Source organism: Capsicum annuum, chromosome 11 (genome assembly GCF_002878395.1).
Source record: "Capsicum annuum cultivar UCD-10X-F1 chromosome 11, UCD10Xv1.1, whole genome shotgun sequence".
In the NCBI taxonomy this organism is placed as follows: domain Eukaryota; kingdom Viridiplantae; phylum Streptophyta; class Magnoliopsida; order Solanales; family Solanaceae; genus Capsicum; species Capsicum annuum.
In genome coordinates, this window is record NC_061121.1 from 225,134,911 (window position 1) to 225,160,436 (window position 25,526).

At 36.0% G+C, this 25,526-nt stretch overlaps 1 pseudogene; it reads left to right on the plus strand.

Moving 5' to 3' along the window:
- LOC107846204 overlaps positions 1-25,526 on the plus strand; it is a 67,898-nt pseudogene that overhangs the window by 37,409 nt on the left and 4,963 nt on the right.

Here is a 25,526-nt window from a genome sequence, read left to right on the forward strand (position 1 = left end):
GATGACACTATCTTAATTAGGTTACCCAAAGGTTGTGAGTTTGAGTCACCAAGGGAGCAAAAGGGTGGGAGTTCCTAGGGAGGGGTTCAAATCACAGCAAAGACTAGTTAGGCAATTTTTTCTCATATGTTTAGGTCTTAATGGGTTGCGTTGCTCGACACCTATGACGGGAAGGTACCTAAGGTGTGGCCCAGAGTGATCAATGAGGCTGGGGAAAATCTTGTATGACCTGATAAGTCTTGAGATATTTTATATCTACGTAAATCATGGTGGACAATGTTATCTGATATTTGATGAGAAGTAGAAGGTACTTGATTGTATGCACTTAAGAGGGTAACTTAAAAGTTAAGGAAGTGAATGCAAATCTTGGAGATAATCGAGAGTTTAAACCTCAGTAGATACAAAAAACACTAGTTGATATCGGTCTGTTTGCCTACACCTCAATGGGCAAAGTTATCCATCCACTGATGGAAAGTAACAAGTACTAAGCAATGGAAATAACCGAAATACGAATAAACTGACTCATTTAATTATTTCGTAGACATGCAGTGAGATGGTGATGCCTCTAGGGCGTGGCGAAAATGACACAATGTTCTTTTCAGCTCCTTTCAATTTGGATGAATTCATGAAAGAGTGCAAGAACGAGTATGGTGTCTCACCTCGTCCACATTGGATCACAAGTTATTATGGAGGACATGTTTGTATACTTCTTTCTCAATACTTTAATTTATCACCAAACTTTCAACCTGTCATATTTTTTTGGTTTCTCACCCGGTATATAATTATATACGTATCGCGCATGCATGTTCACTAAAGACAAGTTCTGATGGAAATTTTTGAGAGAGGTCCGTCAGAAGGGGGCATGGGGAGTTCTTCTATTGGACTTTCTGAAGGAAATCCCACATTTCCGATGGATCTTCCTCAGAGATCTTACATCGGAAATGTATTTGTTTTTAGTAGTTCAATAACTATTTTGGGACTCGATTTATCCCGATCCATGTTGGGAAGCATATATGTTGCTTGGGCTTCTTTAGAATGTTGACGAACGTTGTGTCCTCAAAAAGTAGTACAGTATTTTGAAGGATCTATATACATGGTGCAATAATATGTTTGGTGAGTCCAAGCAACATTATATTGTCAAGAATTTCTACTTTGGAGATAAAATGCTTCCTATCGAAGGCGCGACTCCACTTTCAATGCTTGAATAGATTCAACCTTCAATTATAATAAAGCCTTTCATCACTATGCAGGTTTCACTTGTTACTTTTTCGTATACTATATTAGATATTTGAACTTAACATGACTGAATTTTGCAGGATATAAAATTTATTCTGCGTAAGTTTGCTAGCAACATCATTTTCTCTAATGGGCTAAGAGATCCTTATAGTAGTGGAGGGAACGTAACAGTGGCGGACCCAGACTTTTTACCAAGTGGGTTCAATATATAAAAAAATAAATATGCAACAAATAAAGTAAAACAAAGTTTAATTAACTAAAACATATTATTACAATACTATCCTAGGAGTTTTTATTTCTTAGCTTGAAACCTATTCATAATACTTTTATTAGAAACAATATTAAATATTTTTTTCTACATAAGGCACCATACAACTGCTCATAAAACCATCATCCATTCGATTTCTTAATTCATTCTTGATCAACTTCATTGCCGAAAAGGCTCTTTCAACTGTAGCAGTGGCGACCGGCAGGAGCAATGCAAACTTTACAAGACGAAACACAAGAGGATAATTAAAGTATTTTTTTTTGTCTTAACTGGCTCCTCGGAAAGGTCACCAAGTCCTTTTAGATTAGAAAATCATTCATCAATATCACGAAAATCAACAATATAAGTCTCTAGCGGACTCTTGAGAGTAACCATTATATTTTCACCAAAATCATCAGGATATAATTCAGCCATTCTCAATATTTTGTTTATGTTAAAATTAGAAAATGAGTCAACGGAATTCAAACAAGCAACCCTAATAAGCAAATCTGTTCTCACCTCATTAAAACGATTATTGAATTCTTGAAGTTGCCAATCAATAATCTTAAAAAATACTTCCACGCGATAGTGATGTGAGATAGTATAATCAGCAATTCTTCGTCAAGATCTTTCAAAATTAACATAAAAATCATTAAAATTGGGTATCAAAATATCATACCTGACACAAAATGAATACATTTTTGATAAGTGGATCCCATCCTCCATTCCGTAAATCTTGCAATCGTTTGTTTACCACTTTAACAAGTAGAACAACATTTGCAATATCTTGCTCTTTCTTCTGTAAGGATTCATTAAGCTCATTTGTGATTGCTAAAATATTTCTCATTAAGTGCAATATGAAAGCAACCTCAAACGTTTGACAAGTTTTGAGATATCATGTTGCCCTAGCTTTTTCTTCAACAGATTCAGAATTAACAACAATAGTATCAAGGACATCAGTAATAGAACCAAACATACTAATAAAGTTCTTAAACAATTTATAGTGTGAACCCCAACGAGTATTAGCAGCTGTAGCAAGACCAAGTTCTTGATTCAAGCCCTTACCAGTTTCAATCTCACCCATATCTAGTGCCTCTTGAACTTTTTCTGCTTGAGCTTGTCGAAGTTCATCCATTCATTTAAAAGAACCTCCTACTACATTTAATACATTGGAAATCAACAAAACAAGTTCTCCAACTTGAAGACATTTTTTAGATACACAAATAAGAGTCAACTGAAGTTGATGAGCAAAACAATGAATTGCATGAGCCGATCTACTTTCTTGCTGAATCAAAACTTTAAGGCCACTTAGATGCCCTTGCATATTGCTTGCTCCATCATAGCATTTCCCTCGTATACAAGATAAACTCAGCGAATGTTTGACTAAGATAGTTAACAACTGCTTCTTTTAAACATAAAGCACTAGTATAATGAACATGGACAATCCCTATAAATCGTTCCATAACAGATCCTCCACCATGCACATAACGCAAAACAATTGCCATTTGTTCCTTACGTGACACATCACAAGATTCATCTACTAACAATGAGAAATAATCACCATTTAGATCCTTCATAATAGCTTTAATTGTTTCAAGTTTACATGTAGTGACAATATCCTTTTGAATTTTATGAGAAGTCAATTGATTATTTTTTGAAGCCTTTTTCAACACAAGATCTCTAATTCTATCACACCGACTTGCATACCATGAAAGAATTTTAAGAAATTTACCCTTATTGAATGATGATTCATCTTCACGATGTCCATGGAATGCCAATCTTTAATTTAAAAGGAGTCTCACTACATCAACAGAAGCTTGTAAACGAATTTTGTATTCAAGCTTGGTTTGATTGGATGGCTTCACAAATGCGGGTTCAATTGATTGTTCTTGTCGCATTAGATCTTCACACTTATTATTTTTCTTATTGTGATCACTGTTCGGCCCTCCAACGTAAGTATCTAATCTTTTCTTTTTGTGCCAACTTCTGAATCCTATACTTAAAAATGCTTCACCTCCACCTTGATGAATGCTTTCATCTTGAAATAAATAACAACATAAACAATAAGCAACATCTTCAATTTCACTATAATCCAACCAATCATGATATATTTTTAACCATTTACGATTAAAACGATGTTTTAATCCAGAAATATCTCTTTGAGGAAACTCTCGAACTCGAGGTTGATGAGGACCTCTTTGAATATTTTCTCGCCTAATCTCATCACGATCATTCGGATGATATTCCCAAATGGATTTTCTTTCTTTTGGATCTGCCGGTAAAGAATTCAAGTTTACTCTTTGCTTTTGTCTTTTAGCAGAATGATGATTTTCTTCTACTTGATTCAAGTTCTCTTCCACGCGAGGAGTATTTTGATTGGATGAACATGATTGCGGCAACTTTGATGATACCGGAGCAAAATATCTCTTCATTTAATTTAGAACCTGTATTGCCAAATTAAATGTCTCATTAGATTAGTAAGAGTTACTGTAAGTATTTGAATTTTAAAAATTTGTAAAAAAATAACTAAAATTGAAGAGAAAATCAATCGTGATTTTCTTTAATTTTAAGTAGAAAGAATTTTTTTAAGTTGAGGAAATAAAAAATAATCGTAATAATTTAATATCTATAAAAGATTAAAAGTAAAGAATAAAGAGCAAAGAACAAACTTGATAAATTTCTTGATTGATGTGAGATTGATCTTTTTTTTTTTGCTTGGAGGCTATAGGGTTTTTTTTGGTTTTTCTTTATGTTGTAGGGAATGGGGAATAAGGGGGAATTAAGGATTGAAGAATTAACATATTTTTAGAAAAAATGTTGCAAATTAAACTATTTTTTACCTAGAATATATTGAATTAGAGTGTTGCTGCTGCTTTACTGTTGCTTAAAGGTTAAAACCAAAAAAGGGGTTGTTTGATTTTGAAAAAAAGACAACCAAAAAAGACACTGCTGCTGCAGGAGATCAAACTCATGACGTCTGTCTTAGGATTTGAACCCCCTTCCACTAGACTAGACACTTAACTTATTCATCATGGTTTCAAATGGAAATATATATACTTTTATCTTTATAAAGACTGATTATATATACATATATATACGGTATAATTTTTCAAAGAAGTGGGTTCATATGAACCCACTTGAACCATAGTGGGTCCGCCCCTGGTATGTACTCCCCCTACCCCTCGAAAGTTTTTTCCTTTTACGATTTGGTTTTATTTATTCTTACATTACCTTTTTTTTTTTTGTTTCTATTTTATAATTTTGCAAGACATATCTCAAAGTCTACGTGTTGTCTACATACATAATGGTATGCCATTATTTACTCTTCATTTTCTTTTTTATATCTCGTGTAAATTATTGAAGGTTGTGATGAAATGAAAATAGAACCTTTCTAATCTTAATAAGAGAATTTTGTGTTCATGGAAATAATCCTGATAGCGAGAAGCTTTGTAGAAATAACGCTTATTGACTATGTACCTTTTAGCCATGTTTTTGAAAAAAAAACCACCGTCATGGAGTTTCTTAAATTTCACAGGTCAAGCTCAATGACAATGACTAACTTTTAGGGGCCAAGGCTCTTCCTCCTTTAATGAACTAACAAGGTGTGAATCGATCCAGATTAATCTAGGGCTAAGGGTGTCAAACGGGCCAGTTTGACCCGGCCTGACCCAGCCCACTGAAACGGTCCGGACCGGTCAGCTCCCGGCTGTAGGGTTTTGGGTCCTGGGCTGGGCTAATTTTTTTGGGGCCCGACCCAAACCCGGTCCAGGCCCACCGGTTAACCAACCCGTATATTTTTTTTAATTAAAAATGGCATTTGACCGTTGGGCCAATATAAAAAAGCTATTTGGCCTTTTTAATTAAAAAAAACATCATTTAAAATATTTTTTTAACCCAAAAAAATTCCTATAAATACCCTACACTTTCAAATTATTTTTCACACAATTTTCATTCTCTCAAATCTCAATTCTCAAATATTCTATATATTTCCTAAAGTTCTCAATTTAATTTTTTTAATTTTGCGATTACAAAATATGAGTGAAAGTTTCTAAAGTCGCAACTTTCGAATACTTTCAAAATTTGGTATTGTCGTTCCATCTCTTACTTTTAATTTTTAATTAGTGTATTAATTGTTGAATATTTAATTTTATTATATGTGTATTTTAAATTTTTTAATTTGATTTATATTATGGATAAATTAAGAAACCACGCCACTAAAAGTGTAAAAATTTTTCGTCCTAGAAGTGGTAGTAAAAAGTAAATTACTGGCGATTGAAGTAGTTCAAGTAGTAGATATACTCGTGTGCCTCCGGTACCGCTTAGTCAACCTTTTGAGGAAGAAGTAGGTGTAGGTGCTCACGATATGGATTATGTAGAAGCTCAGACAAATTACAATATAGAAGAAGAAAATAAAGTAGATGCGGTTGATTTAAATGAAGATGATGAAAATAGTGAGACACCTGCAATAGAAAATGCTAATATTAGATCTGAATCGGTTAATCGCCCTTCTCATGCCCCAAGAGCTCGTAAAACAACTAGTATTGCATGATAATTTTTTACACGTGTATCAAATACTGAGGTGCAATGCAATATTTGTTAACAAATATATAAGCATAAAAGAGGAGGCAAGCAAGGGGGTACAGATACGTTAATGAGACATATAAGTGATAATCACAAAAGTGAGTTATTTATTGCAAAAGGTGGTGAGGATGTTGGTGGGCCAACACAAACTAGAATGGACCCAGAAACCGATCAGGTAATTAAGAAGTATAATAAATTGAGGGACCGGGAAGAAATAGGAAAAATGGTAGCTGTGGGTTGTTTGCCTTTCAGTTTTCCTTCTTTGGATGCTTTTATTCATTATATTAGGCACTATATAATCCTATGTTTAATGGTATTCCTAGAAGTACTTGTCGGACCGATATTTTTAGACTTCATTCACAATATATTTTTTATTTATCTACATTATTAAAAATATTCAATGTAGAATGGCTCTAACTTCTGATCTTGGTCGTGCTGTTAATAAAAATGATTATTTAATCATTACTTGTCACTGAATAGATAGTAATTTTGTTATGCAAAAACGTATTCTAGTTTTTTTGTATGATGAAGATCGTAAATATACTGGAGAATTTATTGCTACATCGATCAATGAAGTTGCAGAATTTTATGGTATTGAAAATAAAGTCTTATGTATTGCTTTTGATAATGCTTTTAACAATAAGACTGCTATTACAAAGTTAAAGGTTAGGCTCTCTCCACCGTTACCTGAAATATTTCATGTTAAGTGTGCTTGTCATATATATAATTTAATTGTAAGAGATGGTCTTGAATTTTTTGAGCTTTATATTAAAAAAATCCGGCTTGTTGTTGGTTTTATTCAAGGAAATAATCGAAGAAAAAGGATTAGAGAATTTATAGTTAAACATGAACAAAATGGACTTGCACCGATATTGATGCCTGAAGAATGTGATACTAGATGGAATGCAACATATCATATTTTAAAATTTTGTCATACTTATAGAGTTCCTATTACACTAACTTTTAACCAACTTTGTGGTTCATTTGCTGATTCAGCTGAATGTATGCTACATAATTATGATTGGACTGTAATTGATGATCTTGTTAATTTTTTGGAAAAATTTTATATAGCTACGATTGAATTTTCCGGTGCTTATTATCCTTCTCTTTGTAATATTTTAGCATATATAGCCGATATTTCTGGTTTTCTCAAAGAATATAAGAATAAAGAAGGTTACAAAGAAGCTGTTGGTGCTATGTTTGCTAAATTCAAAATATTTTTTTCGATTCCCCCCATTTACTTGGTTGGTGTTATGCTAAATCCGTGTATGAAATATATTACTATGTGCCACTTTAGTACTCTTATTTGTTCAAACTTAGAGATAAATACTAATAATGATTCTGATGATGAAGAACAAGAATAACCATATTTGCGGACGGCTATGGGTGATGCGAATGCTTACATAGATAAATTATATAATCATTATGCTGATTTACTTGATTTAGTTGTACCGACAAATATCACTCCAACTGTCGCTCCTTATCCTCCCGAGGAGCCATCATCTTCTAAAGGCCGACACATAGTGGTTTTCCTGATCACTTTTATGATTTAAATTATTGGAACAGTGTTGAGGTAGAAACTTACACAAAAACTTATCGGGAAGAGCTTAAGTATTATCTTTGAACGACGCTAGAGGATCGTAGATAATGGATCAACGATTTGGATTGGTGGAAGAATAATGAAACACAATATCATGTGCTTTCAAGATTAGCTTGAGATATATTGAATTTTCCAATGTCAACCGTTGCACCGAAGAGTGCTTTTAGTCAGGGACGACAACAGCTTGGAGACACCCGATACTCATTGGGAAGCAATGCTATGAATGTTCTAGTTTGCCTTAGAGATTAGATTAGAGCGGAACGAAGAAATCAAGAAATGAAGGTGGAGCTGAAAAACGAATAGAAACTTGAAGAAATTATGATTTCAAGGGAGAACTCAGCAAAATCAAGTTCAATGCATGGTTTTTCCTCATTAATTTTGACTATCCTATGCTAGTTTCCGTTAATATTAACATGAATGAGTTGGAAAAAATGATGAAAACTTTGTAGATTTTTTAATTCATGTACATTATAAATTTTGAATCATTTTGCAATCAATAAAATATAACATTCATTCACTCCTAACTTTGTAATTTTTTTCATTTAATGATTTAAATTGAATTTCTAGTTTAAATTTAATACTTAGTTTTAATATATTACTAATTTACTACCAAGTTTTACACTAAGTAATAGACAATTAAACATAAAAAATATATAACCATATATACATATAATGAAAAATTAAATTTCTTTGAAGTTCAAAACCTCAAGTATTATTAATTTATCATATTAAGTAACATAGTATTTAAAGCAGTACATGTATTGAATGGTACGTATATATGTGTATATATAGAGTATAGACTCTAAAGTAGTAAATATTTAAGGTATACATGTGTATATGTTTTATAAATTAGTATATATATTGTAGTATATATCGTGAAGTATATGTTTTATTTAAAGTAGTACATATATTGAATGACACGTATATATGTGTATATATAGAATATAGACTCTAAAGTAGTATATATTTAAGGTATGCATGTGCATATATTTTATAAATTAGTATATAATTATATATAGTGTGTGTGTATATACTGTAGTATATATCTAATAGTATATGTTTTATTTAAAGTAATACATATATTGAATGGTACGTATCTATGTGTATATATAGAATATAGATTCTAAAGTTGTATATATTTAAGGTATACATGTGTATATGTTTTATAAATTAGTATATAATTGTAAGACCCCGCAAAATCCTAAGCTTAGCTCAGTCTGTTAAAGCTTGATGAGGGGTCCCCGACTTAGAAAAGTTCAGCTAAATGTTAGGACAAGTTTATGTAAAAACAATGGCTCACCGCGATTAGGCCGTGTCGCGGTGAGTATCGTGATGAGCCCTTCATCACATCGTGCTGAAGGCCATTTCGGCATTTGTCAAATTCCAGTAGCTCACCGCGATTTTTCCGCATTGCGGTGAGGCTCAAATTGACAATTGTCATGAACCAATGAGTCACCGCGATTCCACCGTGCCGCGGTGGATATAGCGATGACCCAGTCACCGCATCGCGGTGAGGCTTTGATCTGCATTCCAGTTATGGGATTTTAAATCCGAAGGGCAACTTAGAATTTTCCCATGACTCAGACCAATCTTTAAACACAAAAATATGCTCTAAATACCCTATTATGACACTTTTCCTCACTTTCTCTTAAGAACAAAATCATTCTCTTTCAAGAGGAAAAAACCCTAGTTCAAGAAATCAAGGTCAATCCCAAGAATCTCTCCAAGAACACCAAGAAACTCACAAATTAAGGTATGTTAGATATTCATTCATGGGTCCCTTCTACCCATGAAGTCCAATAATTCTTTTTCGAAGTACAGAGATTGTGTATTTATGATTTCCATGTTTGAATTATATTGAATTCATGTTCATGATATTAGTTGGGTCTCAATCCATGATTTAAGTACATGTTTTTCCTGAAATTGAATAGCAAGTGTGAAGAATATTTGATTATCTTGATAAACCCTTGAATTTACAAAGTGATTAAGGTGCCTATGATGTTATTTTGATTTTAATCCATGATCTAGATTACAAGTTCCAAGAATTGATCCTAATATGCGTTGAACTACATGATATTCATGATAAGTCTTTAAATGAGCAAGTTGATTGTTGTAATCATGTTAACCCTAAGTGTTTATGATTTAATGTACCAAGTATGCTTTCCATGTGTTTGATAAATTGTCTATGAGAATGAAATAATGTCATTATAGTATGCTAACATGTGCTCTCCATTCATGTACAAGTTAATGCATTACAAGTGTTTGATGAAATGTCTCTATGAATGAATTATGACCAAGTGAACATTTATATGTTATTCAAAGTTATGCTTTGCTTTACTTCTCATGCTATCAAGTCCTGGGATATTTAATACCTGACAATTTAGCTGTTTATCTAGATTCAGTATCAGTTAAAGAATAGTATTAGTCATGTCACAATCAGTAGTACTCTCGGTCCGTTACAGAACTCAGTAAAACTCAGTCAGTTATAGAACTTAGGAAAACTCAGTAATCTCAGTATCAGTCTAGTCCAGTTCAGTATACTCATTTCAGTGTCTTTTAGTTGAGAGTAGGATTCAGCACCGAGCGAGCCTAGGTATGGGGGCACACCCCCTAGTTAGGACTGGGTCCCTATAAGCAATCCTTAAGTTCTAGAACTATGTAGCCAGCGTAGGTTATGAGATGTCACCCGTTAGATAGGACTGACATACTCAGGGATCATCTGCTAGTTTAGCATCGATCTCAGGGGTCACCCGCTAGATTAGGACTGACTCTACAACAGTTGTTAGTACCCGTGGCACGGTATTAGCACTATTCTAGTTGGGATTACAGGTTGGACCCCAATTAGATTAGAAAGTGGCATGTCGGTTAGATGATTATCTCCTACAGTTTCGTTTTATTCTTAGTATAGAATTTAGTTCAGTTTTACAGAATCAGGACTGTTAGATACAGTCAATCAGTATCAGTAACTCAATAATCAGTACTTAGCTTCAGAAAAGCTCAATTACCATATACATTCACGTACATGCACAGTAATGCATACTCAATAGTTACAGTAGTTTCAGTTTTCATGTACTCTCATGTTTAGTTACTCTATATCATTCAGTCAGTATTGTTCATGTATATGAACCCTTGCATTCAGCCTTACCTCATCTTGCATACTAGTGCATTCCACTTACTGACGCATACTTTCTCTTATGCTATGAAGTCTTATATCATAGGTTTGGATGCTTTGGTCGCGCATAGACAGATTCGGATTTAGCCAACAGTAGATTTAGAAGTGAGTACTTATCTATCGAGGATATTCTTTATTTCAGTATTTTAGTAGAGGGAGTTAGTTGGGGGATTGTCCCACTTTCAAACAGTTTCAGTTAGAGGCTTTTCAGACTAGTTGTCAGATAGTATTTAATTTTACAGATTGTTATTTCAATTGTTACACTTTATTAGTATTTAGATTTTGAACCTTATGGCTATTCATCTAAATTCCATATTTATTTCATGATTATTGTATAGTGCTCATAGCAGATATCAGTCATGGGTTAGCTTGTGGTCCTTCGGGGTCGTAAGCACCGTGTGATGACTAGGGGATAGTCCCGGGTCATTACAAACTTGGTATCAGAGCCTTAGGTTCAACAGTGTCCTAGGAAGTCTGAAAGCCGCATCTAGTAGAGTCTTGTGCATGGGTGTGCAACGCGCCACACTTATGGACAGGAGGCTATGAGATGTTTTAGGAAAAGTTTCCCTTCTTTCAGTATTCATGTCATGCGAGTGAGGATGAGCTCAAGTTAAACTCTTAGTCTAATCCGTTTCTCCCTTTCACATCCAGAACATGCCTCCTAAGGAGACTGACGGAAGGAGAACATGAAATCAGTCAGCACCTCAACCTGTTCAGGTAGATCCCCTGGACGAACATGTCTCTCATGTAGAATTCAGAGCTTCTTTCACTACTTTAGCCTATTTGTTAGTTTCTCAAAACAATCTACAGGCTGTTGTGATATTTAGGCTTGGGGTTCATACTTTGCAGAGCAAGAGAGAGAAGAGTAGGAGGAAATATAGGGAGAATAAGATAGTCAGAACAAGTGGTTTTAGGCCAAGGTCAATGGGTGGTTACCGCTTCCAATTTCATTAGAAATTCTCAGCCCCAAATCCTTCTGTAGCTAGTGTGCCAGTTCCAAAGTTTAGAAATGACACTCGAGGTAGCACGTCCGGCTCTAAGCCTCAAGGTAGTATGATAAGAGGTCGTACCTACCCTCTTTGTTAGAAATATGGCAGAAACCATCAGGGTGTCTCCAAAACTGGCAGTGATGTTTGTTTTGGGTGGGCAAGCCAGGCCATAAAGTCAGAGATTGTCCTCATCCAGGTCCTCAAGGTCAGTCCAACCGTCCTTCAGTCCTATCCGGTCGCCCAACTCAGTAGGGCGCCACTTCTAATACCACTAGTGGTCAACGCCAGAACAGATTTTATGCACTCCAGTCTCGCATGATCAGGGAATTTCTCCTAATATAGTTACGGGTATGTTATGAGTCTTTCATCCTTATGTTTGTGCTTAGTTAGATTTCGAGGCTTCTCTTCCTTTGTAACCCCTATATAGTTGTCAATTGTGGCGTCACAACCCAAGAACGAGGGTCATGATGTCACTTGTTGCGGCGTACCTTGACAAGTAAGCCTATCACCCAAACTGATACGAAAAGAATAAAAGACAGAAATATCCCATGGTAAAGCTTCTAGAATGAAGCCGAACCATATAAGTAATCATAACAATGCGGAAAGAACTTATCCAAAATACCAATCATGCCCAAAACCAGGTGTCAATAGTGTAAGAACAACTAATACAATCCAAGAGTCAACTGCATCAAAAAAATAACCACAAAGGAATAATAACTGTCTCCGAATACTAATAAAGACATAACAACTATAAAAAGATAGAGGTGAACATCGGATGCATAAATGTCCAATCCACTACCTTGGAAGCTCCAACAATCGCCCGAGTCAATCAAATTGAGGCGTACTCGAGCTAAGACCTGCACCGAAAGGGCGCAGTAGGCATGAGTACGGTCTATTTATACTCAGTAGGTATCATAGGCCGACCAAGCAAAGTAGTAAATAAAGCATACAAAATATACACTAAGGGCACGTCACCTACAATTAGAAATTATCCCACAATAGTAGTCCACACCGCTTGCAGTAAGATTTCTAATATATCTCACATATATTACAACAACACATCAAGATATTGAACACAAGTATACATTATATCACATATAAATAGAACAAGAGAGAACATGTAGATACAAGATCATCAAATACAAGTAAAGGGAGGTAAGACAAATACATAGATGAAAAGTCAATAAGGCAATACAACACGACATAAACACAATAAAGTAAGTGCAATGTATATGATGATGATGATGCACGAGGTTGCCGCACAATCTCCGGGATCATCGCACAATCCCCGTATACACCTACAGAGCTAAAGTTTCCCGACGTAGGACCCATGGGGGGTTCGCCAACTCATATACAATCCATATATCTCATATCTCCTTTCCGGCATATCCCTCGAAAAGGGTTTTATAAGGTGTTACAATATTTTTTTACAAAGGTGTTGCCAGTGTTTCTCAGATGTTGCCATGATTATACCAATGTTTCATGAATGAGTATAATATGAAGATGTAATTCTCACAACTAATCACAATGAGTATTTCACAACCAATCAAATGATATACTTCCACAACCAACCACAATGATACATTTCCACAACCACATGAGCCAATATCCACTTATTATTTTCATTTCATCCATGAATTTCCACACGTCTCTTATGCTGAATAAAGTATGATATAATCACAATAAACCAATGGTACCACATTAAACAATACAATACAATTATTCACATGTATTCAAGGCTATCAATATCACGTAGGACCTCACACGGTCAAACATATCACATAATATCTCAGTTTTAAAAATACATCACATAGAGGCCCCCACACGGGCACAACATATAGATAGACATTTTTCATGATTAGTTCTCACCCTTCACATGTATTTTGTGTCATCATTTACTACCCAATCCAGTCTGAAGAGTTAAGCCATAACCTACCTCCAAAGCCGAAATCGGTCCGCTACACTTGAACCCAAGACCTTAATTTTCACAAATAATCTCAAACTCTACTAAAAATATTAAATATGAAATCTATGCATCAAAACAAAACCAACGACACTCATATTGACTACTTTTAGTTTGGGGTCAAAATGGGCCCCCAAAATGGGTTTTCGAAAAAAAAAAGGAAAAATCGGAACTTTACTTCAAAAATATGTTCTCCATATTTTTAGGAAACTTACAGCTGAAAACCCAAGTTAAATCGAGTAAAAAATGGGGTTCAAATTGAAAAAAAAAACTATTTTTGAGCTTTACCGGGTAAAATCTTTGAAATCTAGGTTAAAATCAAGAATCGAAGTTGTTTTTAAGGTTAAATTGATGAAAAACTAGTAATTGTAAGATAAAAATATTATTCAAGTGAAAATGAGTGAAAATGGGGTTTAAAATCAAGCCCTAAGTTTTTTGGAATTTTGAGAAATTAGTCAAGAAATTACTAAGAAATGGGTGAATTCTTATCTTAAATCCGTAATAAAACCAAGAAAAAGGTGTCATTCTAGCTTCCCAAACTCCCACAAACAATTACTTTTAAGCTCCCACACTATTTAGGTTTTAACTCTCAAGACGCTAGATGAAAAATGAGCAAAATAGGTCAAGAAAAGGTTATTTATCAGTGCAGATGTTTCTGCACTGCTGTCTAAAAAGTTATTTTTTTTAAACTCAATCCGGACTTCAACGGGGTGCCCGAGATTCGTTCGAATGTGATGGCGATATTAGATTTTCCAGAAAATATCATTTTCACAAAATTGTCCCCCGAAACCCGAAATCATAATTTTTCAAATCGAGGGTCAAAATGAGATTTAAAAGCCGTAAAATCATACCAAACATGCTAACTCCCTAAAATCGATATTCTGGATCTTCTGGTAAAGTCAAATTTTTTATCCGAGGTCATTTTGCTCAAATGTGGGGTCCCCACCCATATTTTCAATTTTCCAACTTTCTGACTAATAGGTCAAAATGAGCTCGGGTGCATCGGGACCCGAACCAAAGGTCTATCTAGCCTGAAATCGATATTCCGGAGCTGCTGGTGCAGTCCATTCAGCCATCCATCGCACGGATCAAAAAATATCCACATAAGTCTAAAATAAGGCTCTCGAAGCCATTTAAAACCACAATATTGCATAAATGATACCAAAATGCATCAAAAATCATGCCAATCATTCCCACACCCCAAAAATATCATAATGCAACTACGGGGAGGGTTAAATAGTCAAATCACACAAAATCATAAATTTCACATATTTCATCAAATTTTTAGGTTGTTACATCATCCATCACTAAAAATCTAGTTCATCCTCGAACTAAGGCAAGGAAATACCTGAATCAATGAAAAGCTGGGGATAGGAACTACGCATATCAGACTCAACCTCTCAAGTAGCTTCATCTACAGGTCGATGTCTCCATAGGACCTTAACCACAAGGATCACTCTAGAGTGCAACCGCATAACATCCGTAGCCAAAATGGAAATTGGTTCCTCAACAAAGACAACCGCTCATCTAACCGAACCGAATCCTAATGAATGACATGAGACTCATCAGGAATATAGCGACGAAGCATAGAAACATGAAAAACTGGATGAACAACTGATAGATCAGGGAGGAAAAGCTAACTCATAAGCCACATCACCAACAGTCTGAAGAATCTCAAATGGACCAATATACCTGGGGCTAATCTTGCCCCTCTTCCCAAACCTCATCACACCCTTCATGGGTGAAACTCGAAGGAAAATACAATCACTAACACCAAATCTCAAGGCACGAAGTCTACGATCAGCATAACGCTTTTACCTACTTTGAGCTGCTCTAAGTCTATCCTGAATGATCCAGACTCTATCCAAAGACTCACGAAGCAAGTCCGTACCTCGAGGTCTCATCTCTGAAACATTGAACCAACCTACTGGAGAGTGACAACGCCTCAAACGGATCCATATCAATACTGGAATGGTAGCAATCATTATATGAAAACTCTGCTAAAGCCAAATGCTGCTCCCACTGGCCACCAATATCCATCACACATGCGTGAAACATATCCTCCAAAACTTGTATAGTCCGCTCTGACTGGCTATCAGTCTAGGGTTGAAATGTTGTACTAAGATCCACTCGAGTACCCAAATCATCCTGAAAATTCTTCCAAAAGTGAGATGTGAATATAGGACCTCGATCTAAAATAATGGACACCGGCACACCATGGAGACGCACAATCTCACGAATATAGATACAGGCCAACCTCTCAGCACTGATGAGACCTGAACCAGAATAAAATGAGCTAACTTGGTCAATCGATCCACGATGACCCAAGCACTATCAAAACCATGAGATGTACAATGCAAACCAATCACAAAGTCCATTGTAATCCATTCCCACTTCCACTTGGGAATGGGTAACCTCTGAAGTAATCCACCAGGACTCATATACTCGGCCTTCACCTAAGGACAACATAGGCCATGAGCCACAAAATCCACTATATCTCGCCTTATACCACCCACCAGTAGTGTTGCCTCAAATCACGATACATCTTAGTCACACCTAGATGGATAGAATATTTGGAACAATGGGCCTCCTCCAAGATCAACCTAATCTGATCACCACTCTTGGCATATAAACTCAGCCCTCAATCCTCAAAACTCCATCTGAATCAAGTGAGGCTTCCTTAACCTCTCCACTCAACATCTTCTCTCGAATTAATCTCAATCCAATATCAAATTGATGAGCTAGAATCCACTCCATCAAAGAATATCTAACCTTCACAAATGACAAAATATGCTAGGTGTCAAAATATCAAGCCTAACCATATGGTTAGCTAAAAACTGAATCTCTAAGGTTAAAAGTCTCTCCTGGGTCAAAAGATGCGCCAAGCTACCCATGCTAGTCGACTTTTATCTCAAGTCATTTGTAACTACATTAACCTTTCCCTGATGGTAGAGAATAGTTAAGTCATAATCCTTAAGTAAATCAAGCCAACGGTGCCACTTCATATGAAAATATCACTGGTAAAGAAGTACTAAAGGCTACGATGATATGAGAAGACTTCATAACAAACTCCATACAAGTAGTGCCTCTATAACTCAAGGTAAACACAACTTCACACAACTCCAAATCATGGGTAGGATAATTCCTCTCATGAGGCTCTAATCTTGACGAGACGCATACACAATTACGTTGCCCTCTTGCATCAACACAACACCTAAACTAATACCTGAAGCATCATAAAAGACAATAAAACCCACGCCCTTCTTGGACAAAGCCAATATAGGAGCTAAAGTCAACAAGTCCTTGAGCTTTTAGAAGCTCGCCTTACATGCATCAGACCACTGGATGGAAATCTTTTTCTGAGTCAACTTGGTCGACAAAGCTGCAATGGAAGAGAACCCCTCAATAAAACACTAATAATACCCGACCAAGCCAGTAAAACATCAAATCTTGGTGGGCGAAGTAGGTCTAGCCCAATCATGAACTATGCAACCTTAGATGGATCAACCATAATACCTCCCTCAGTCATCACACGATCCAAGAAAGAAACTGACCCCAACTAAAACTTGCACTTTGACAACTTAGCATACAACTTCTCATCCGTCAATCTCTGAAGGACAAATCACAAATGCTCCTTATGCTCAACCTTACTCTTGGAATAAACCAAGATATCATCTATAAATACAATAACAAAGGAGTCAAGATACGGTTAAAACACTCGGTTCATCAACTCCATGAATGCGGCAGGGGCATTGGTCAACCCGAAGGATATGACCAAGAATTCATAATGACCATATCGAGTCTGAAAAGTAATTTTTGGAATATCCAAAGCTCTAATCCTCAACTGGTGATAACTAGACCTCAAATCAATCTTAAAAAAAAAACAAAGCACCCTAGAGCTGATTAAATAAATCATCAATGCGAGGAAGAGGATACTTATTCTTAACCGTCACCTTATTCAACTGCCGATAATCAATACACATCCACATAGACCCATCCTTTTTCTTTACAAAAAAGACAGGTGCACCCCAAGGTGAAACACTAGGTCAGATAAATCCCTTATCTAATAACTCCTGCAACTGATCCTTCAGTTCTTTCAACTCTACTAGGACCATCCTGTAAGGAGGGATAGAAATGGGATTGGTGCCGGACTTAACATTAATAATAAAATCAATATCTCGATCCGAAGGCATACTAGGAAAGTCCATAGGGAACACATCCATAAACTCACGAATAACACAGACAGAATCTAAGGAAGGAGGTGAAACAACACTGGTGTAATGAATATGGGCCAAGTACCATAAATATCCTCTCTCAACTAATTTACGAGCCTGAATATAAGATATGACCCTCTTAGGACCCGAATGAAGTGTACCCTTCCAAGCTATCCTTGGTACACCTGACAAAGCTAAAGTTACAGTCTTGACATAATAATTTAGGACGGTATGAGAATGAGACAACCAATCCATACCTAAAATAATATCAAAATCAATCATATCTAATACAAGCAAGTCTATCAAAGTTACACGCCTAGTAAAAGTCACAACACAAGATTAATGCACCTGATTCACCACTAAAGAATCACCTATCGGGGTAGATACATGAATAGATATGGAAAGAAGCTCAGTAATAGAATCAAAACCCCATGCAAATACACAGATGCATAAAAGAAAGTTGATCTAGGATCAAATAATAAGATGCAGGTCTGAAACAAATGAAGCGGTACCTGCAATCACAATATCTGAAGCCTCCACCTCAAATCTGACTGATATAGCATAACACTATCCTCGACTATCAACTGGCTGAGTAACCCCACGACCACCAATACAGCTCTACCATTTCTACCTATTGCACATTAGGTATAAACCCTACCTCTCACAGCTGAAATAGGAGTAGCTCTAAACACATGGCAAGAATAGTCCTTAGCCACATGGCCAACCTCATCACACACATAGCAGTCTCTATGACCAGTCTCAACAAGAGAAAGTACAATTGGGCCTGAACATCACCCTGAACTGCTGAACTAGAAGATCCACCAGCTGAAATCTATAAAGTCACCTGCACTGGCCTACCATGATATCCACGAGAAACTCTAAAATCTCTACCTCGAGAGTTCCGACTCCTGAACTCACTTAAATGTCACACCTTCTAGGTGCCTCCATGAGATGCACTAAGAATACCCTCTATCATCTTAGCATAATCCACAATACTCTGAAAAGAAGCCCCAAACATAACTATCGGAGATGTAGCCAACTGAAGAAAGACATCCAAACCCTTCACAAACTTCTAAATCTTCTCATACTCGGTAGAAATGCTATCATAGGAAGATCTGGATAGGGCATAGAAGCATGTCTCATACTCAGCAACTGTCATGGAGCCCTGTTCCAATTGATCAAACTCATCCCACATAAGATCTCTTAAGTTGAAAGACACAAATCTCTCTAGAAAGGCATCAACAAACTTATCCCATAACAACTAAAGAGCATCAACAAGCCTACAACTGACAAATGATATTCACTAATTTCTCACAGTATCTCTCAACTGATAAGTAGTATAAGACACACCATCCATGCAAAAAGAGTGAAATACAACCCAGAGCACAAAATATGAAAGAATTCACATGATAAGGAATAAAATGAGAGAAGTTTCCTAAAGACATCATATAGCCTCTCGAAGATAGATACGGACGTCTACGTACCGATATATGAGACTCTATTAGACATCCTATTCTTACACCATTGAGACCAATGAAACCTGGCTGCTCTGATACCAACTTGTCATAACCTAAAAATGAGGGCCATAATGGCACTTGTCGTAGCGTACCTTAACAAGTAAGACTATCACCCAAACTGATATGAAAAGAATAAAAGATAGAAATATCCCATGGTAAGTCTTCTAGAATGAATCCAACCATATAAGTAATCATAACAATGTGAAAAGAACCTATTCAAAATGTCAATCATGCCCAAAACCAGATGTCAATAGTATAAGAACTACTAATACAATCCAAGAGTCAAATGTATCAAAAAATAACCACAAAGGAATAATAATTGTCTTCGAATGCTAATAAATACATAACAACTATAAAAAGATAGAGGTGAACTTTGGATGCATGAATGACCAATCCGCTACCTTGGAAGCTCCAATAATTGCCCGAGTCAATCAAGCTGAGGCACACTCGAGCTAAGACCTGCACCAAAATAGCATAGTTGGAATGAGTACGGTCCACTTATACTCAGTAGGTATCATAGGCTGACCAAGCAAAGTAGTAATAATGTATTCAAAATGTACACTAAGGGAACGTCACCTGCAATCAGAAAATATCCCACAACGGTAGCCCACACCACTTGCACTAACAGTTCTAATATATCTCACATTTATTAAAACAACATATCAAGATATTGAACATAAGTATACATTATGTCACATATAAATAAAACAAGAGAGAACATGTAGGTACAAAATCATCAAATACAAGTAAAGGGAGGTAAGACAAATACATATATGACAAGTCAATAAGGCAATACAAAATGACATAAACACAATAAAGTAAGTTCACTATATATGATGATGATGATGATGATCATGCACGAGGTCGTCGCACAACCTCCAAGATCGTCGTACAATCCCCGTATACATCTACGAAGCTAAATCTTCCTGACGTAGGACCTATGGGGAGTTCATCAACCCATATACAATCCACATATCTCATATCTTGTTTTCAACATATCCCTCGAAAAGAGTTTTATAAGGTGTTATAATATTTTTTTAAAAAAGTGTTGCCAGTGTTTCTCAGATGTTGCCACGGTGGTACCAATATTTCATGAATGAGTATGATATGAAGATGTAATGCTCACAACCAATCACAATGAGTATTTCCACAACCAATAACATGATATACTTCCACAGCCAACCACAATGATGCATTTCCACAACAACATGAGCCAATATCCACTTATTATTTTCGTTTCATCCATGAATTTTCACATGTCTCATATGCCAATAAAGTATGATATAATCACAATACACCAATGGTACCACATTAAATAACACAATACAATTATTCACATGTATTCAAGGCTATAAATATCACATAGAACCCCACACGGTCAAACATATCACATAATATCTCAATTTCGACAATACATCACATATAGGCCCCACGTGGGCAAAACACATCGATAGCTATTTTTCATGATTAGTTTTGACCCTTAACATGCATTTTGTACCATCATTTACTACACAGCCCAGTCTGAAGAGTTAAGCCATAACCTACCTCCAAAGCCAAAACTGGTCCGCTACACTTGAACCCGCGACCTTACTTTTCACGAACAATCCTGAAATCTACTAAAAATATCAAATATGAAACCTATGGTCAAAACAAAACCAACGACACCCATATTAACTACTTTTAGTTTGGGGTCAAACTGGGCCCCCAAAATGGGTTTTCGAAAAAGAAGAAAAATATCAAAACTTTACTTCAAAAATATGTTCCTCATATTTTTAGGAACCTACAGCTGAAAACTCAAGTTAAATCGAGTCAAAACCGGGATTCAAATCAAAGAAAAACTATTTTTGAGCTTTACCGGGTAAAATCTTTGAAATCTGGGTTAAAATCAAGAATCGGAGTTAAAATCAAGAATCGGAGTTGTTTTTAAGGTTAAATTGATGAAAAACTAGTAATTAGAAGATAAAAATATTATTCAAGTGAAAATAAGTGAAAATAGGATTTAAAATCAAGCCCTAAGATTTTTTGAATTTTGAGAAATTAGTCAAGAAATTACTAAGAAAAGGATAAAGTTTTACCTTAAATCCGTAATAAAACCAACAAAAAGGTGTTAATCTAGCTTCCCAAACTCCCACAAACTTTACTTTTAAGCTCTCACACTATTTAGGGTTTAACTCTCAAGAGGCAAGATGAAAAATGAGCAAAATAGCTCAAAAAAAGGTTATTTATCAATGCAAATTTTTTTGCATTGCTGTCTAAAAAACTGTTTTTTTTAAAACTCAATCCGGACTTTAACGGGGTGCCTGAGATTCATTTGGAGTCCGATTTATACAAATGAACTATGTAACCACACTAAATTCGACGTTCCGGACGCGATGGTGATACCATACATTTCAGAAAATGTCATTTTCACAAAATTGACCCCCGAAACGCGAAATCACAATTTTTTAAACCGAAGGTCAAAATTAGATTTAAAATTCATAAAATCATATCAAACATGCTAACACCCTAAAATAGACATTCTGGATCTTCTGGCAAAGTTGGATTTTCCATACGAGGTCGTTTCACTCAAATGTGGGTCCCACACCCATATTTCTAATTTTCTAACTTTTCGACCAATAGGTCGAAATGAGCTCGGATACATCAGAACCCAAACCAAAGGTCTAGCCAACCTAAAATTGATATTCTGGAGTTTCTGATGCATTCCGTTTAGCCATCCGTTGCACGGATCAAAAGATATCCACATAAGTTCAAAATAAGGCTCTCGAAGCCATCAAAAACCACAATATTGCATAAATAATACCAAAATGCATCAAAAATCATGTCAATCACTCTCACACCCCATAAATATCATAATACAACTACGGTGAGGGATAAAATAGTTAAATCACGTAAAATTATAAATTTCACATATTTCATCAAATTTTTAGGTCGTTACATTCGGTGTCGCTCGAAATATTAGCATAGCCCTCCTCAGTGCTTCCCCCCGACTCTAGAGTATAGCGGTGACATTCCAGTTTAGAATTATTGATTAAGTGGTTCACAACTTTAGAATAATTACTTTAAGTTAAGGGGAGATGGTAGAACGAGTGACCAAGTCAGGCTTTCAGATTTTAGTAGTGATGTCTGTAATGTCAGTACTTTTGACTTACATGTCAGCTCTATACTCATAGTTCATAGTTGTGCACATTAATGAAAATCATGTACACTTGCAGTTCCTAGTATAATGGAGTTCCAGTTTACTCAGTGTTATGATTTATGTTCCACGAATACAGAAATGCCAACTCAAGTCATGCAACTCATGACTCATGTACTCATGCCTTACTCAGTTCCCATGACTCATGTTACGCTCCTAATGATCAGCTAAATTCAGAGTATGTCATGTATATTCTCTGTTTAGACCCCTTGATAAACTCATGATGTTGATATTCTATTCCTCAAGCTTCAGTCAAGTGCCAAGTTTAGTATAGTGTCCATTCATGCTTCAGATCCCCATGTTTTAACCTTTTAGTGAACCCTCCTTTGTGATGAGCAGTTACTTAGATGGGAGAGAGTGAATGTTTCATATTAAGGAAAGATTGTTGCATGCTTGTTTTACATGAGGCTTTAGTTATGAAGATAGGCTTAAATGTCATGTTGATGTGTAAGTGGCTAGATATATTTTGGAGATTTGAGTAGGCTTGAACTTAGTGGGAAAATTCAGTGCAGTTATTCAGACAAAGTATAGTTCAGTCTTACATGCCCAGCATTAAGCTATCAGTCATTCAGTTAATCAGATAAGTTAGTATGTTTTAGCCTTCGTGCTCAGCGCCCAAATGAATATTTTCAGTAGTCCCAAGTGAAGTATCGTACTAAGGCAGAGTGTATTATTGAGAGAGTATTCGATGAATATGTCTAAGCTTTAAAGTTTGATGTTACAGTGCATAAGGCTTAGTAACTCTAACTTAGATGAAGTTTCGTAGGCCTCGCCTTATGTTACAGAATTTTAGCCTAGTTGCAATTTTACTCAAATGTTTTATTCAGCTCATGCCAAGATCCCTTGCTCCCTAAAGTCATTAGAACCTTAAGAGTGTCAAAGGAATGCACCAGTCGAGTGTATGTTTTCTGCATGAGTTAGTTTGTAAATCCAAGAATTCAGTTTAGTTTAGCAGTCAGGCGGGCAAGCTCGTATCATTTCCCATCTTTTCATCTAGTTGTACTATCCAAAGTTTCATGACTATGACCATTCCAAGATAGAGCATCCTAGTAGTTACGATTTCATCCTAGTTCATGTATCATGCCTTAGGTTCAGATCCCAGATATCTAGTCACAATTTAGTTCGTAGGTGCCCCGTGCATCGTCTCAGCTTTTCCTTAGTATCTCAGCTAAGTCAGATTTCCTTGAAGGAAATAGTGTCCCAAGGGGGAGATGTACTATAACCCTCGAGTTTTCATGTCCTAGACCTTTCAGTTTCTCTTCACATAGAAAGATCCAATTTGGAGGAATGAGTACCCACAAGTTGACTTTCTCGTTCCAATCTCAGTCGTATAACCATTCCCGTGTCATGGCATGTATTTAAGGAATCAGTTCAGATCATGATATTCAGTCCACGTATCATGTTTCATACTCAGTTATGCTCTCACGTTCCCTTACATTCATGTTTAGTAAATAATCTCAAGTTCATCAGTACTCTCAGCTTAGGAGAACAGTCTTCCTTAGCTTTACCCAGTTCCATGTTCAAGATATAATTATAAACTTGGTATCAATTACCATTGCATATTCAGTCATGCATTCATGAATCGTTTTCAATCATGTACTCATGCATCAGATACGCATATTCAGTATACAAACCCAGTTTATCAAGTAGCTTCAGTCATGTATTCATGCATTCAGTTATGCATGTTCAGTATGGAAAATTTAGGATATTAGCAGTTTCAGTCATGCAGTCATGCTTCAGTTGTGCATGTCCAGTATGTACTCCCAGTTTATCATTTCTCCCATCTTAGCCAGTTTCATTCGAGGATGAATGTTCCTAAGGGGGAGAATTGTAAGACCCCACCAAATTCTAAGCTTAGCTCAGTCCATTAAAGCTTGATAAGGGGTCCCCGACTTAGAAAAGTTTAGCTAAATGTTAGGACAAGTTTATGTAAAAATAGTGGCTCACCGCGATTAGGTCGCATCGTGGTGAGTATCGAGATAAATCCTCCATCGCGTCACGTGAAGGCCATTTTGGCATTTTTCAAATTCCAATAACTCACCACGATTGCCACGCGTTGCGGTGAATCTCAAATCAATAATTTTCATGAACCAGTGAGTCCATGATTCCATCGCGCCACGGTGGATATAGCGATGACCAAGTCACTGCATCGCGGTGAGGCTTTGATATGCATTCCAGTTACGAGATTTTAAATCCCAATGGCAACTTAGACTTTTTTCATGACTCAGATCAACCTTTAAACACGAAATTATGCCCTAAATACCCTATTATGTCACTTTTCCTCACTTTCTCTCGAGAACAAAATCATACTCTCTCAAGAGGCAAAAACTCTAGTTTAATAAATCAAGTTCAATCCTAAGAATCTCTCAAAGAACTCTAGAAAACTCACAAATTAAGGTATGTTAGATGTTCATTCATGGGTCCCTTCCACCCATGAAGTCCAAGAATTCTTTTTCGAAGTACAAAGATTGTGTATTTATGATTTCCATGTTTGAATTAGATTGAATTCATGTTCATGATATTAGTTGGGTCTTAATCCATGATTTAAGTGCATGTTTTTCCTGAAATTGAATAGAAAGTGTGAAGAATATTTGATTATCTTGATAAACGCTTGAATTTACAAATTAATTAAGGTGTCTATGATGTTATTTTGATTTTAATCCATGATCTAGATTACAAGTTCCAAGAATTGATCCTAATATGCATTGAACTACATGATATTCATGATAAGCCCTTCAATGTGCAAGTTGATTGTTGTAATCATATTAACCCTAAGTGTTTATGATTTAATGTACCAATTATGCTTTCCATATG